Source organism: Geotrypetes seraphini, chromosome 10, assembly GCF_902459505.1.
Source record: "Geotrypetes seraphini chromosome 10, aGeoSer1.1, whole genome shotgun sequence".
In the NCBI taxonomy this organism is placed as follows: domain Eukaryota; kingdom Metazoa; phylum Chordata; class Amphibia; order Gymnophiona; family Dermophiidae; genus Geotrypetes; species Geotrypetes seraphini.
The window spans coordinates 28,400,117-28,417,759 of NC_047093.1; the positions used below are offsets into that span (position 1 = coordinate 28,400,117).

At 44.3% G+C, this 17,643-nt stretch overlaps 1 protein-coding gene across 1 annotated transcript in view; it reads left to right on the forward strand.

Moving 5' to 3' along the window:
- The first annotated feature begins 2,873 nt into the window (after window positions 1-2,873).
- SLC16A5 (solute carrier family 16 member 5) overlaps window positions 2,874-17,643 on the forward strand; it is a 48,472-nt gene continuing 33,702 nt past the window's right edge. The window contains exon 1 of the mRNA XM_033962450.1: window positions 2,874-3,131. The gene's annotated coding sequence lies outside the window, so the exon portion shown is untranslated. The remainder of the gene's footprint in view (window positions 3,132-17,643) is intronic.

Here is a 17,643-nt window from a genome sequence, read left to right on the forward strand (position 1 = left end):
TGCCCCAAAGGCTTTTCTGCAATTTGTTCCTTCTTGCCCGCAAACAGTGCAATCTACTAGCTCTCGCACAGAATAGCGGAAGCAACTGCTCCGTGGCATCTTTGTTCACAGGCCCGATTTCTTTCACTTCACTTCCTGTTTAACAAAATCAGGCCTGTAAAGCGATAAGCCACAGAGCACCCTGCTTCTGCTGTTCTGTGCACGAGCTGATAATTTGGGCTGTCAGCGGATGGGAAGGGGGAAATTGCAGAAAAGCCTCAAACAGTGCTCAGAGGTTAAACTACAGTGCAACCCCTCAGATCCCACAACTGGCACTGTTCAGGTTTGGCAGGGTGCACGTGCATTGCTGGCTTGAAAGAGTAAGGGATACAGAAGGGGTAGATAGGAAAGGTGGAGGACAGAAAGAAGGAAGGTGAAAGAGAAAGATCAGGAGTAAGGAAGAGGAGTCCTGTAATGTATAAAAATGTTATTTTGGCCTGCTTTCCCTAGTACCTGGGTTGCCTCCCCTCTGCCCCCTCAAATTCTTTTGTCTAGAGACGCCACTGGCCATTGTAGTCATCGATCTGCTCTCTTTCACCCAATCATATTGCTCAATGTTGCCATTAAGATGGTCACCTTCTAAAAATTGTTCTGTGGGGCATTTCAGAATTTTGGATACAGGAAAATAACGTTGAGCTCACGCAAGTGAAGGCATGGACAGAAATGAATCTGAGACACTTCTAAAAGAGAAATTTCTCTGATGCAGCAGTAGAGAAACTGGTGCCTTCCTTGGGTTATATGTGAGATAAGCACCCTGTTATTATTTGGGAAAAGAAGGGAAGGGGTAAAATGCAGACCTCATGGACCTTATGGACCTCGTGGATCTAAAACTGCATGTCCTTAAAAATCTGAGGTCTGTGCCACTTGTAGTTTCTGGCTCTGACAGACCTCTATGACATTTTAGCTCTGACGGATCCTAATGCTTTTCTCTCCCTATGCTAAGACTAGTGGCAAAACTTTTGAACTGAGGTCTGTGCCACTTTTAGTCTCAGCATAGGGAGGGAAAAGCATTAGGATCCGTCAGCGACTAAAAATGGCATAGAGGTCTGTCAGAGCCAAAGACTAAAAGTGGCGCGGACCTCAGATTTTTAAGGATGTGCATTGTGCAGTTCAGATCCATGAGGTCCGCGAGGTCAGATGCACTGCAGACCTTTGCACACATTTTTTTAACCCCCCCCAATCCCCGTTATTTGCCATCCAGTGTCATTGTGGGGGCTTTCAGGATCAGTGCGGAGGGAGAGATCTGGAGGAAGGGACGATCGGGCTAATTAGCAAAAGCCACGGTGCGCCTCCTCCCTCCTTAGCCATTAGGGAAGGCAGAGCCGGGGGCCTGAGCTACAGGGAAAGCGGTGGAAAAAGGGTCTGGGTAAAACAATCTAAAAGGCGGGCTTGTCAATGCACGGACCTCAGATTTTTAAGGACGTGCGGTTTTAGATCTGCGAGGTCCGCGTTTTACCCCTTCCCGGAAAAGAAGATTAACTTATAGTAAAGCTTTTGTGTAGACTGCGCGATTTCCTGAAATTGGTGAATGGGTTCAATTGAAATGGGGGCTGGATTTATGCAAATTGTGGCTCCTAAGACGTAGAATTTAAGAACTCCCACCCCCCAATTAAGTAGGAAGGTCATTTTAAGTTTAATAATTTTCAGTGATAGAGAGGGACAGTTAGGGAAAAATGCTCGAGTACCTGAACAATTTGTAATCCGCATAGAATTGTAGGATTATATTTATTTAAAAAAAGGTACATTAGATAGACTGTGAGCCGGCTGGGACAAATAGGTAAAATGCTTGAACACCTGATCAGTGGCATAGCAAGGGTGAGAGGCGCCCTGGGTGTTGGCGCTCCTCTCCTGCCCTCTTCCCCATCCCTCCCCCTCCCCCCCCCCCCGCCACACATGCGCTCACCCCTTCTCATTCCCAGAACCTTTATAACTTCTTTGACGCAAACAGCATGTCGGTGTCGGCTCGCCTTCTGACACCGTGTCCTAGGCGCAGGACCCCGAAGTAATGTCAGAGAGCGTGCGCCGACGCCAACGCGGGCAGCAATGTCGCCCGCACCAGAGAAGTAAAAAAAGGTATGGGGGAAAGCAAGGGGCACGCAGCAGGGGGAGGAGGAGGGGCAGAGAGGAGGAAGGATGCCAGCACCCCTATGTATGGCCGTTTGGTGGAGGATGGGCAGGGGAGGGCTTCAATGGCTGGGAGGGTGTAGATGGGCTGGAGTAAGTCTTAACAGAGATTTCGGCAGTTGGAACCCAAGCACAGTACCGGGTAAAGCTTTGGATTCTCGCCCAGAAATAGCTAAGAAGAAAAAAAAAAAAAAAAATTTAAATTGAATCAGGTTAGGCAGACTGGATGGACCATTCGGGTCTTTATCTGCCGTCATCTACTATGTTACTATGTTAAGTCGGCGCCCGGGGCAGACCACCACCCCACTTTCTGCTTAATACACCGTGTCCAAGCAGTATATCAAATCCCACTCCCAAACCTAAAGCCCTAAACTGGCAGCTTGTCTGGCATACACATAAATTGTAAATCTGGCCCCGAACTGAGAGAGGTTTATTAGTCCTGTGGTTATATAAGTCCCAGCTCACAGTTTTACCACATGGCAGTAGTGTAGAGGTATGAAAAGTTTCTGAGGTCTTTTTCTTTCAGTGTGCGAGTCTGCTGTTTTATGGCAAACGGCTATGTTTGATTCATTTGTGATTTAAAAAAAAAAAGCCCTAAAAAAAATGCAAGCGAGCTCTCCCCACCACAACTCTTGTGTGCTGGCTTCAGGGAGTGGTGTTCTTGGCTGCTGTCCCATCTCCTCCCTCCTAGCAGGAAGGCTCCTGCTACTTTGAGAAGAAGGGAAAACAAAAATGCTCATAACGCCGAAGACATCCTGCATTCGGTCCATTCGCGGTCTGAGAGCAGAGATGCAGCTGGACTGGCCTCTGTGAGAGTGGGGAGGGGGGGAGCTGCATTCTGCCGTCCGGCTGAAACTGACAGAGGAAGCACGGAGAATGCGAGAGAGGGGAGAGGAAGAGGACGGGTGAAGTAAACGCGCAAAGCTCCTTCTCGCGCTTCTGCAGAGAGGCGCTGAAAGATAAGCCAGGTGCGCTGGTGCCGAGATGTGGGGAAGGGGCTGTCTCGTTTCTACTTGGGGGAAGCCTCACTGTCCTTTTAGCTTATATAATCCTTGCCTCCGCCTCCTGCTACATTTTCAGAAACTCTTTTAACAAGTTCTGTCCAGTGGATCCCTCTGTAGGATGCCCAGGGTAAAGGAAACAGAAGAGGAGAGATGGTAGAGAAGCAAGAACGAGGAAGAGAGAAGAACAAGCAGAGAAGAGAGGGGAAGAGCGAGAGAGAGAAGAAAATGTTTGTTTCTGTGTAGTTAGCAGAAATCTGAGCTCCCTTAGCAAGACTTGAAGCTAGGATTAACCTGTTTGGCATTATTCGCTACGTATTTAGCTGCTTGGCACCGAATGCTTTTGTTCTGCTGTTTTCACCCCGGCTTAGCCACACAGTTATGGATTAGTAACACCAGAATGTTCCAGTCCAGATCAAGTTACTCACCTCTGTCCCCTGTAAGCTTTGTGACTCTGGTGTTCTCAATAGGAAAATTACCACCGCAAATCCCAATATGTTTTGAGTGGCAATCAGTGAAACCATTATATTTGGTTTCAGAAGTTGGTAAAAACTTGGTAATTGTTTTATACTGTAGGTTTTTTTTTTTACTTTTTGGGGGAAAAAATATCAATCAAACCTTGAACACAAATAGTAACAGTCATCTGAGGTTCACAGGGAGCCCACTAGGGACAAAATACCTGTACAAGGTGCCGCTGGAAAATTTGCAGCCCAACCAAAAAGAGAATGATGTGGAGCCCTGAAACTTACAAGTTATTCTGCACTTTTCATGACACTTTTCATTTTCTTTCATATCATTGAAACGAAAAGTGCGGAATAACTTGTAAGTTTCCTGGCTCCACATCATTCTCTTCTTGGTTGGGCTGAGAACTCTTCAGCAGCCCCTCATATTGTGATGTCATAATGCCTCATTCCACCAATGCCTAAGAGCCAACCTTATCAGTGATGTCACAATGGCTAGGTTTCCCTATACATGTGCCCATGTACTAACTAGATGCATTAGCCTCATTGAAATGAAAAGTGTCAGGAACAGTGTGGAATAACATGTAAGTTTCATGGCTCCATGTCATTCTTTTCTTGGTTGGGCTGAAAACTTTTCAGCGGCCCGTTGTATAATATGTAGACTGCTTTGACTGTACCACAGAAAGGTATGATCTATTTACCATTTCCACTACAGTGAAGCAGATAGAACAGTAATCCTCTCCAGCCCTCCCCGCACAGGATTCTGCCATGCAATTGCCATACAGAGTCAGACCAATGGTCTATCCAGCACAGGTATCCTTTTTCCAACAGTAGCCAATGCAGGTCACAAGTATCTTGTAAAAATCCCAAAACAGTAAAACCAGATTTTATGCTGCTTATCCTAGAAATAAGCAGAGGATTTTCCCGAGTCCATCTTAATAATGGCTTATGGGCTTGTTATTTTAGTTTGTGATATGCTGATCTGGAGAGATAAGGTTAGACGTTATAAAACTGACATCTTAGAGACCAGAAGATTATTTTTATGCAAGGAATATACAGAAAAATGGTCATGTATCTAGAGATCTTTTTAGAATTGTGATATCTCTTTTTCATGATCTGTTTGTTACAACTCTAGCGCAATATTATTATCGGAAACTTTTTTAGAGCTCAGTTTCAGCAGCTGTCTAATTCTGATTTTATTTCTGAAATATTTGTTAATGACATTCTAGGGGTCCATTCCTGAGATAGATTCCCCCTTTCTAAGTCTGAAGAGCTTCTAAAATTAATTGCTAAGTTTGGTAAGGGTCATTGTGGAAATAGTATTATGGTTGGCTTCCTTATCCCCAGCAGCGGCAAATCTTATGTTCTTATCCATCCTGATGTCAGCATGTCATTTATAGCAAAAAATTACCAAATCTATTGTGCTAACTCAATTGCAGGATTATATGAACGCACATAACATTTTAAACCCTTGACATGAGGCCAACGTCCTTCAGTTGCAAAGCCTCTTACCATTCTAACACGTCCTCCTGATCTTTTCATTTATACTGCCATCCTAAAACTCCAGAATGAGAGGGCATAGGATGAAGTTAAGAGGTGATAGGCTCAGGTGTAATCTAAGGAAATACCTTTTTACAGAAAGGGTGGTAGGTGTGTGGAATAGTCTCTTGGTAGCAGTGGTGGAGACAAAGACTATGGACCTCTTTTACTAAGGTGTGCTAACCGATTAACGTGTGCATGTTAGTCTATGGACGCTTTAGCATTTAGCACGCGCTAATCCGTTAGCGCACCTTAGTAAAACAGGGGGTAGGTCTGAATTTAAGAAATCACGGGACAGGCATGTGGTATCTCTTAGGGGGAGGAGGAGATAGTAGATGCTGTGGCTGGGCAGACTGGATGGACCATTTGGCCTCTATCTGCCATCATGTTCCTATAACCATAAAGCTCTATGACCTCACAATACAGGTGTAAAGAGCCTTAGCCAATAGGGAGAGGAGGATAGTGGATGCTGTGGATGGGCCATTTGCCCTTTATCTGCCATCATGTTACTATGTTTCTATACTTCTACAAAAAAAAAAAAGAGAATTTACTAATTTAAATTATTGTAAAAAATCTATATCATAGATCTTAAAAATAATAGTGCTCAGTAAAAGCCAATGTGAACTATATAATACGTGAGCGCAGGGTTCTATTAGTTCATCAAGCTTAGGTCATCATTGCACTCCTCCCTCCCTCCCAATTAATAAAGCAGGTAAAAACCAGCAATAAATAAAAGTAGAGGAGAACTTATCTCCAATAGAATAGTTGTATCCTCCTGGGCTCAGCTGCAAATCCAATTATTGGATGAATGAACTTAGAAACGAATGGACTTGAATATTTATTGGGATTTTTTATTTTTGTTTTTGATTTGATGGGGAGCACTGTGCACTTTTGGATTTGCAGCTGGGCCCAGGAGGATACAACTATTCTATTGGAGATAAATTCTCCTCTACTTTTATTTATTGCTGGTTTTTACCTGCTTTATTTATTGGTAGGGAGGAGTGCAATGATGACCTAGGCTTGATGAACTAATAGAACCCTGCGCTCACGTATTATATAGTTCACATTGGCTTTTACTGAGCACTATTATTTATAAGATCTATGATATAGATTTTTTACAATAATTTAAATTAGTAAATTCTCTTTTTTTGTAGAAGCATTAACCTGTTAGTAGAGAATTAAATATATATTTTTACTAGTCTTTAAGCCCGTTACATTAACAGGTGCTAGAATATATGTTTGTCTGTCTTTCTTTATTTCTGTCTCTCTCTGCCGCTGTCTTTCTTTCTTTCTGTCTCTCTCCCTGCCCCTGTCTCTTTCTTCTTTTCTTTCTGTCTCCCTCCCTCCCACTCACTATCTGTCTTTCTTTCTATCTGTCTCTCTCCCTGCCCCCTATGCAGCAGCATTTATCTCCCTCCCTTCCATTTCCCTGTGCTGCAGCATTTCCCTCCCACCCTACTTCCCTGTGCAGCATTTTCCTCCCTCCCCCTCCCCCCCCCCCACTTCCCTGTGGTCTCTCTGTCTGTGTTTGTTTTGGTGTTTGTCTCTTTGCCTGCTGTATGTGTGTTTGTTTTTTTTCTGTGTGTGTTAGCCCATTACATTAACGGGTGCTAGAGTAGATGTCTGTCTATCTGGTTATTTTTTTTTATTTGTCTCTCTCTCCTTGGACGCTGTCTGTCATTCTTTCTGTCTGTGTTTCTCCCTGGCTCCCTGTCTGTCTATCATTATTTCTAACTCTATCCTCTTCCCTCACATGTGCCCTTTTTTCTTTCTTCTCCCCACTTCTTACCAACGTCTGCTTCCCCGTCCCTCAGACTTCCATTCAGCAGCTGTCCCTCCTCTCCCCCACACTTCCATTCAGTGTCTGTCTCCCTCTCTCTAACCCTTTTATCTACTGTTCACCCTTTGTCTTGCCCCTTCCATTCACTGCCCTCTCTTCTCTTTCCATCCAGTGTCCGCCCTCTCTCTCTCTCTGTTCCAGATGGCCTTTCTTTCCCCCTTCCTTTTCCCTTGATCTGGCATACCTTCCTCCTTACCTCCATGCCCTACCATTCTCTCCCCCTCTGATCCCTTTCCTCCTTGAACTTCATCGGGCAGCAGCAGCAGCATTCACAATTAATTGTTGTTGCCGGCTTCAGGTCTTCCTCTCTGGCGGGTCCTGTCTTCATGAAAACAGGAAGTAGGCAGGACCCGCCAGAGAGGAAGGGCTGAAGCCAGCAACAGCAGTGAATTTTAAACGCTGCTGCTGCCTGAAGAAGCCACGCCTTAGAGCCTTCTAGCATAGGGATACCGCTGGACCACCAGGTTTAAAAAAAAAACTAAACTTACCAACGATGGTGGCAGTGCTGGGGGGAGGGGTTGGAGGGTTTTAAAAGGTACAGCGGCGGCAGTGCTGGGGGGGTATGAAAAGCCATCGGCCATGAAGTATGCCACCTGCATACTTCACGTCCGACAGCTTTTCAGGACTTTAAAAACTTACCAACAATGGCGGCAGTGCTAGGGGGTGGTGGTGGAGGGTTTTAAAAGGTACAGCGGCGGCGGTACTGGGGGGGTTTGAAAAGCCATCGGCCGTGAAGTATGCCGCCTGCATACTTCACGGCCGACGGCTTTTCCGGACTTTAAAAAAGTTAGCAATGATGGCGGAAGTGCTGGGTAGGGTTTGAAAAGGTTCAGCGGCGGCAGACGCCGCGGCTCCTCTGTCGATCCCTGCCTGGTACCGATTTAATTTTGAATTTGTCACGGCGGCTCCCCTCACCATCGCCGCCTTCCTCGGAATCCTTCCAACAGCGCAAGGTGGAGAGCAGGGAGGCTAGTATGGCGCGCATGCGCACTCTTGTGGCCACATCCCGACAGATCAGATCTTAGGGAACACAGCGAGAGTGCGCATGCACGCGTAGCATTTTATTATTATAGATACCCCCATCTATAGTGAAACTATGTTTCTATAACCATAAAGTTCTATGACATCACAATGCAGATGTAAAGAGTCTTGGCCTATAGGGAGAGGAGGAGATAGTGGATGCTGCAGATGGATAGACTGGATGGGCCATTTGGCCTTTATCTGCTGTCATGTTTCTAAGGGCTCCTTTTACAAAGGCGCGCTAGTGGTTTTAGCGCACGCTTAGCACGCACTAGCCGCTACCGCCTCCTTTTAAGCAGGCGGTAATTTTTTGGCACTAATCCTGCGCATGTGCTAAAAACGCTAGCGCACCTTTGTAAAAGTGTCTATGTTTCAAGAAAACTTGCAGTACAGAGTCTTGTTCCTCAACCCTTGTTTCTGAACTTCACTTCTTTTGGACCAAGGATGTGCTCTCAAGATGCAGTTAGATCTGTCCTCCATATTGAATATAGTAGATCATGATGTATCCTGGGGATTGTATAGACTTGGATGTCAATATTTATTTATTTAATTAATTCGTTTTCTATCCCGGTGTCCCCAAAGAGCTCAGAACGGGTTACATGATAAACATACATAATGTCAGTACAAGATTACAATACAAGCTTTTATCCTAACTTGGCACATACTAGGGGTCTGATAGTAATATACATAATATACAGTTTACTGGTTACGATTTGCCATAGTTATCCTGCAGTACAAGATTTATCCTAATTTGACACATATGGACAGTTTACAAGTTAGATTTGCCATAGTTTCTGTGCAAGATGTAAGATTTCCTTACATGACACATTCTGGTTCTGGTACCAATATACATTTCTTTGTAGTCCATGGGTCAAGGGCAGGAGGTTAAGTGAATTGGTATGTTTTTATTGCTTTTCTAAAGTTGAGGAGTCCTTCAAGGGATCTGATCTGTGGTGGCAGTCGATTCCAGTGGCTTGGTATGAAGTGGGAGTAGGACCATCATTTGGCAGTTTGCAGTTGAAGGGCGTTTTGAAGCATATTGCATCCTGGGAGCGGAGGGACCGGTTCGGTACTTATGGAGGAAGCTTAGCCACCACGTAGCCCGATGCTAGCATCAGGCTCTTGAAGACATAACGTTTGGCTACACTAGAACCTGGGAGACAGGGTCACGGGCACTGATGGTTTTTAGAAGCCTGATAACCACGTTTTGAACATGCTGGAAAACATAAGAACATAAGAATTGCCACAAAAATTATAAAAAAAAAAAAAAAAGAATTGCCACTGCTGGGTCAGACCAGTGGTCCATCGTGCCCAGCTGTCCGCTCACGCGGCGGCTCTTAGGCCAAAGAACAGTGCCCTAACAGAGACTAGCCTTACCTGCGTATGTTCTGGTTCAGCAGGAACTTGTCTAACTTTGTCTTGAATCCCTGGATGGTGTTTTCCCCTATAACAGCCTCCGGAAGAGCATTCCAGTTTTCCACCACTCTCTGGGTGAAGAACTTCCTTAAGTTTGAATGGAATCTATCCCCTTTTAACTTTAGAGAGTGCCCTCTCATTCACCCTACTAAGTCTATTCAGTATCTTGAATGTTTCAATTATGTCCCCCCCCCCCCGTCTCCTCTTTTCAAGGGAGAAGAGGCCCAGTTTCTCTAATCTCTCGCTGTACGGCAACTCCTCTAGCCCCTTAACTATTTTAGTAGCTCTTCTCTGGACCCTTTTGAGTAGTACTGTGTCTTTTTTCATGTACGGCAACCAGTGCTGGACGCAGTATTCCAGGTAAGGGCGTACCATGGCCTGGTACAGTGGCATGATAACCTTCTCCGATCTATTCGTGATCCCCTTCTTAATCATTCCCAGCATTCTGTTTGCCCTTTTCACTGCCACTGCGAATTGCACAGACGGCTTCATTGACTTGTTGACCAGTACTCCCAAGTCTTTTTCCTGGGGGGTCTCTCCAAGTACTGCACCGGACATCCTGTATTCGTATATAAGATTTTTATTACCGACATGCATCACCTTACACTTATCCATGTTAAACCTCATTTGCCATGTTGCAGCCCATTTCTCGAGCGTGTTTATGTCACGTTGCAGGTCTTCGCAATCCTCCTGTGTCTTCACTACTCTGAATAACTTCGTATCATCTGCAAATTTAATCACCTCACTCGTCATACCAATTTCCAGGTCCAAGCACCGAACTCTGCGGCACTCCACTCATGACGCTTTTCCAGTCTGAATATTGTCCATTTACCCCCACTCTCTGTTTTCTATCCGCCAGCCAGTTTTTAATCCACGTGAGTATTTCATCTTCAATTCCATGGCTCGCAATTTTTTGAAGTAGTCGTTCATGCGGAACCTTGTCAAACGCCTTCTGAAAATCCAGATATAAATGTCGACCGGGTCACTCTTGTCTATCTGCCTGTTTACTCCCTCGAAGAAGTGCAGCAAGTTCATCAAGCAAGATCTTCCTTTGCTGAAGCCATGCTGGCTGGTCCTCATCAGATCGTGTCCATCAAGGTGATCAACGATGCGGTTCTTTATCAGCACCTCACTGGTCTGTAGTTTCCCGGATCTCCCCTCAAACCTTTCTTGAAGATCGGTGTAACATTCGCCACTTTCCAGTCTTCTGGAATCCTTCCCAATTTGATCAACAGATTGGCTATTAGTTGAAACAGTTCAGCTATAGCCCCTTTCAGTTCTTTGATTACCCTCGGATGGATGCCATCTGGTCCCGGGGTTTTAACGTTTTTAAGCCTATCAATAAGTCTGCATACCTTTTCTGGACTGACCGTCAACCCTGTCAGTTTCCCGTCTTCATTTCCTGCGTATAGCCTGTCAGCTTCCGGTATGTTGTGTATGTCCTCTTCGGTAAATACAGACGCAAAAAATGTGTTCAGTTTGCAGCGATGGCTTTGTCCTCCTTTAGCACTCCCTTTATTCCATGGTCATCCAACGGCCCCACCGCTTCCTTCGCGGGTCTTTCCTCTTAATATATCAAAAGAATGACTTGAAGTTTTTTGCCTCCTTGGCTATTTTTTCCTTGTAGCCTCTTTTGGCCCCTCTTACCGCCTTATGGCACCTGCTTTGATGTTGTTTGTGCTTTTCCAGTTTTTGTCCGTTTTGACCTTTTCCATTCCTTAAACAAAGACTTCTTGTCTGTGATTGCTTTTTTCACTGCTACAGTGAGCCATGCCGGTTCCTTGTTCTTTTTCCTCTTGGATTCCTTGATGATACGTGGTATATATAGATTTTGCTCCTCGGTGACTGTGTCCTTAAAAAGGGACCATGCTTGCTCTAGCGTTTTTACAGTGCTTATCTTCTTCCCCACCATGAGTCTCATCCCTTCGTAATTCCCTTTTCGGAAGTTCAGTGCCGTGGCCATCATTCTGGATCGATGTTTTGACCCTGTGTCCAGGTTGAAGCGGATCATATTGTGATCACTGCTTCGCAGCATCCCTTCTACTTCTACACCTTGCGTCGGTCCTCTTAGTCCATTTAGAATTAAATCCAGAATTGCATTTCCTCTAGTATTTTCCTTGACAAGTTGTTCCAGGAAGCAATCGCCTACAGCATCCAGGAACTTTGTCTCCCTATCACAGCCGGAGGTGCCTAGGTTCCAGTCTATCCCCGGATAATTGAAGTCACCCATGATAACTGTGTTGCCTCCCTTACAGTTGCGTTTAATCTCGTCCATCATTTCTCCATCAATTTCTTCGGACTGCCCTAGGGGTCGATAGTAGATGCCGATCTTCGTTTCCGTTCCATTTGTTCCTGGAATTATGACCCATAGAGACTCTACCTTATTTTTTGTATCCAGCGTGTTCTCTCTGATAGACTCAATTCCCTCTTTGACGTATAGGGCAATACCCCCACCTTTTTGACCCACTCTGTCTCTGCGGTATAGCTTGTATCCTGGTAGCACAGTGACCCAGACATTTTCCTCATTCCACCATGTTTCCGTGATGCCGATGATGTCGAAGTTATATTTTTGTGCCATAGCTTCCAATTCCCCCATCTTAGAAGGTTTGGATAGGTACCTAGAGGACAAAGGGATTGAGGGGTACAGATAGGCGTAGAGGTAGGTTATAAGGATAGGATTAGAGGATTAGAGGTAAGTTACAAAATTAGTCTGGGACCACTGTTCAGGTGATAGGCCTGATGGGCCGCCGCGTGGGCGGACCGCTGGGCAGGATGGACCTCTGGTCTGTCCCAGTGGAGGCACCTTCTTATGTTCTTATGTATTCCTTAGGCTCCTTGCATTCGTGTACATACACTTGAGTTTGCAGCCTGTTACTTTCTTGCATTTCCTTCCCTCTTGTGTCCCTTTCAATCTGTCAGGATTTCTGTCTTGCCTATGATCCGGTGAGTCTTTCCCACTATCTTCCTGCACGGTATCCTCTGGGTATACCAGTTCCCGAACCATCAACTCTTGGTCGACTGTTGGCTTTCCCCTTCTTCCTAGCTTAAAAACTTCTCAATTTCTCTCTTGTAAGCAGCCTCGTTCCGTCGCCACTGAGGTGGAGTCCATCCTTCCTGAATAGCTTGCTCTTCCCCCAGAACGTCGTCCAGTTGCACATAAAGTGGAATCCTTCTTCCTCACACCAGTGCCTCATCCACGTGGTGACTGCTTGCAGCTCTGTCTGCCTCTTCTCGTCGGCCCTGGGTACCGGCAGGATCTCCGAGAACGCTACCCTTAGCGTTCTGGTCTTCAGCTTCCCTCCTAGCATCCAGAACTGGTCTTTCAGTCCTTCCCTGCTGTAGTTCCTATTGCTCACGTTGTTTGTCCCCACGTGGACCACCACCACCGTATCTTCCTCTTCCTCTTCCACGCTGTCGATGATCCTGTCGATGCGGCTCACTATATCTTCTCCCTTGGCATCCGGTAGGCAGGTCACCAGCCGCTCCTGTCTTCCTCCCGCTATGTGGCTGTTGACTTGTCTGATGATGGAGTCCCCCATGACGATTGCTGTCCTCTCTATGTTCTCTTGCCTCTCTAGCCGCAGGTCCGTGTCCCTGGTGTATGGCCATCTCTCTAGCCGTAGGTCTGTGTCCTCTGTACACTTCCATCTTCCCTCATCCTGGCGTTTGACTTGCACCGGACTCATCTTCCTTGTGGTTGTCCTCCAGGTGATCCTCATACATTTGTCGCCGTGAGACCGTTGAATAGTGCATTGCAGGAATTCATGCGGGAGAGTACTAAGGCATAAAGTAATTGGGCAAAGCCAGACTCTGAAAAGTAGTTCCTTATTTTTTGGAGTTGTCGCAGGTAGTAATGGTGCCATCACGTCATTGACACACGATCGGCGGCCGCTCTTACAGGAGCTGTCGCCACCAGCACCATATACAGAATCCAGGCCTTGATGCCTTTTAAATAGCAGATGGTAAGTGCTCCCACATTAACTACTCACAAGCAATGTGCTAATGTTCATGTTACATTAAGCCACAATATATTAGAATCCAGCTGAAAATTTTTATGTTTTTTTAGATCTTCGGGCTCTCAAATGCCTTTGTAGGTTAGGCAAAAAATCATATAGACCCCAATCGTCACAGGATCAATTTTCTATTATTTTTTTTTTTCAATCTGCCATCTGCTTATACCACAACCTCTGGCAAGGTGTTCCAGAGCTTAACTCATGCATATTCATTGGGAAAATTATGAAAACTTGGGTCACTGCCCTTGAAGACCGAGGGGGCCTACCCCTGCACCAGGCAACTCCTCTGTTCTTCTTTTCAAGGTTTATTAAATATTTGATAAATCGCTATATCTTTATACAAAGCGATGTACATTAAAATACAATTAATTAAGATAAAAACATACAATAAATATATAAACATTAGATATTAGACAAGACAGACAACAATTGGGAGGAAAGGGAGGTTAAAGTTACATATCTTATAATAAGAAACACATTTAAGGGTAAAACATTGAGGAGGTAGTAAAATTCTTGAAACAAAAAAAATTTTTATTAAAAAAACAAAATTTTTATGTATTAAAAATCTTTTTAAAAAGAAATGTTTTCAAAGATTTCTTAAAAGAGGGAATGTCTTTTTCATTTTTTATATATTGGGGCAATGAATTCCACCATTGGGGGCCCACGACCGAAAACATGTCTAATCTACGGGTGCCTATAATTTTTAAAGATGGAATAACTAATAAGTTTTGTTAATAAAACTATTTCTAAATAAACTCTTCACTGTATCCGATTGTCTAGTAAAACACAGGTGTGGCAGGTTGGAGTTGTACTGGAGGGATGGCTATGCCGAGGTAAAAAAAAAAACGTCACCTGTATGCTTACATCTGTTAATCCTTCACTGCACAAAGCACCAGCTTTGAAAGAGATGAAACTTAATTTGTGCGTGACCTCTCTCGCATACGTTAATTTTTTTTTTATTTGGTAACCTGTTTATGATCTCTTTAAGTCCAATATAAATCATTTCAGAAATAAAAAAACAAAATTAAAATTAAACATTAACCATGTTGTACAATAGTAATATGAAGATTTTCATTTTGCTGATTTCCAGAGGAGGCTCTTGTACATTTGCTGTGGGCGAAAGGCAGCTATTATTCAATGAAAAAGCTGTATATTTTGCCAGCAATTGTTAATTGCCCCTCGGTGGTAAAACTAAAGCAATTCACATTTTATTATATGCAGATACTTTCTCTATCCCTAGTGGGCTCACAATCTAAACCCCTCCTTTACTAAACCGCGCTAGCGTTTTAAGCGGTGACCTACATTTCAGCCACCTATCTTGGCTGAATAGGCCCGATTCTGTAACCGGTGCCCTCAAATGATTGACAGGCGATCTGACTTGGGCACCGATTACAGAATCAGGCCCAGCTGAGCTTCGGGGAGCTCTGCCGGCTCAGCTGATTGGGGATAAATTCACCTGCCACAATTGGCTTATGACTGCTTTTTCTAGCGGCAAAGATATGCAGCTGATATGTAGGCTCGGGCCTTCTAGGTCTACATTTCAGCCGCCTATCGTGACTGAATAGGCGCGATTCAGTCACCGGTGCCCTCGAATGATTGACGGGCGATCGGTGGCCGCTTTTAAGGCAGCCACCAACTTGGGCGCCGGTTAGAGAATCCGGGCCTTAATGCTTAATGCCCTTTAGTAAAAGGCCTCTTAACCAGATAATGTGTGTTAACATTCCATAAATTAAACAAGCTCCATTTTTTTTTACAATTAAACTTACTAATTAGGTCCTTAACTTAAATTAATGTAACATAGAAACAATGCGGCAGATAATGGCCAAATAGCCCATTTGCAGCATCCACTGTCTCCCTATTGGCTAAGACTTTTTAGACCTGCATTGTGAGGTCACAAAACTTTATGGTTATAGAAACATAGAAACTGATGGCAGATAAAGGCCCAATGGCCCATCTAGTCTGCCCATCTGCAGTAACATTATCTCCTCCTCTTCCTATAGGCTAAGGCTCTGTGCATCTACATTGTGAGGTCATAGAGCTGCCCATCCGCAGTAACATCTTTTTCTCTCTCTGAGAGATCCCACATGTCTATCCCAGGCCCTCTTGAATTCAGACACAGTCTCTGTTTCCACCACCTCTTCCATAGAAACAGTACTTGAGGACTGGGGACAGGAAAATAACCAAATGTATCTGACTATAACTCCCTTGAATTACCATTCCAATAGGCATGAGTTAAAACCAAATAAAACTCTACAGCACACTGTAGCAATAATGACGTGTTATAACTTGTTTAAAATAAAGGGTGCATGACATATTTACAGCTTGCTGTATGCCAGGTAACCCTAGAGAAGTACAAAGAGAAGTACATTACCTCCTGTAACTTTGCAAATTACATAGAAATCAGAAATGCACAGTTTCTAAATATCATAGAGAGAATGAAAGATGTCCTGCATAATAATGAGCAGGAAAGCAGTCTCTAAGCCACTAAGAAAGAGGAGAAACAGCAGCTATAATTGCAACATATATTCACGGGGGGGGGGGACTGGCAGAGGAGGGAGTGGGCATCCCTCCTACCAAATAAAGAGGAGAAACAGCAGCTATAATTGCAACATATATTCACGGGGGTAGGGGGGACTGGCAGAGGAGGGAGTGGGCATCCCTCCTGCCAATCATCTATTTAAAGGTGGGGGGAGGTCTGGATGGCTGAGGCAGGAGGAAGCGGGCTTCCCATCTGCTTTTTTTTTTTAGTTTGGGAGATGTGGGCATGACATCTGTGCTCATTTTAAAAAAAAGAAAAAAAGCGGCTATTCAGCGCTTTTTTAACGCTACTGGCATCTCCAGACCTGTGGGAGATTTTGGAGTATTAAAAATTAGCGCTTCATTTTGGGAATCATGTGGGCATCAGTCGGTATGCTCATTTTAATATTGATGAGCTCATTGTAATATATTTACATACAATTATTGGAGGCTGCTACAAACCACAGAAGAGACTGCGATTTGCTGATTTGGGCATCGACAGATGCAATACATCGTCACTAAACCAGTTAAAACTGATTTAGCGATGATTGTTAAAGGCACGGTGAGTTTTGAGCATATAGGCCTTAGTAAGCATAAATTAGCCTGACTTTTCTTTACAATCAAGCTATAGAACTGTTCAAGGGTTACAGACTCTTTTGTTATCCAGTACAAACCATTTACATCAAGCACTAGATAAAGGTCCTGATTCCTTGGTGTTGTGATACCATAGCCTGTGACCTTCGCTGCTTAAAAGACACGAGTGCGAAGCATCATTTTGGTCTAATTTGGTTCTTGTAACATAGTAACATAGTAGATGACGGCAGATAAAGACCCGAATGGTCCATCCAATCTGCCCAACCTGATTCAATTTAATTTTTTTTTTTTTCTTCTTCTTAGCTATTTCTGGGCAAGGATCCAAAGCTCTGCCCGGTACTGTGCTTAGGTTCCAACTACTGAAGTCTCTGTCAAAGCTCACTCCAGCCCATCTACACCCTCCCAGCCATTGAAGCCCTCCCCAGCCCATCCTCCACCAAACGGCCATATACAGACACAGGCCGTGCAAGTCTGCCCAGTACTGGCCTTAGTTCTTCAATATTTACTATTATTTTCTGATTCTAGATCCTCTGTGTTCATCCCACACTTTTTTTTAACTCCGTCACTGTTTTCCTCTCTTGTCTCCGAGAGTACAGTCTCTGTACAGCTGGGTGAAAAATGTTCCTTTTCTTTTTCTCTGCAGAGTCCCTCCAGGTTCCACTTATTTTTTAATATTGATATGTAGCCCTCATGTGAAGTTCTTCAGATTTTCAACTGCATTATCATTCCTGTGCGGACGATATACAAGGCTAATTTCTAATTAGGAGAAAGCAGTTAACACTTTTAATTATTATTAAGTGGCAGTAAGGGAGTGGATGGGGGCTAACAAGTTAATATTACACCTGTAAAAAAATGAATATTCTGGGACATTATGGCCAGAATGAGGACCCCTTTTCCAAAGCCGCAGTAGCCCTTCTCCCACAGAAAATGCACAAAAGCCCATTCAATTCCTGTGACCTTCAGTGCATCTGCAGCAAGAGAATCGCTACCGTGGCTTTGGAAAATGTCCTAAATCATTTAACATTGTCTGTGGACCAGACTTTCAGACAACTTATGTGGTTATCTGTATAGGCTTTTCC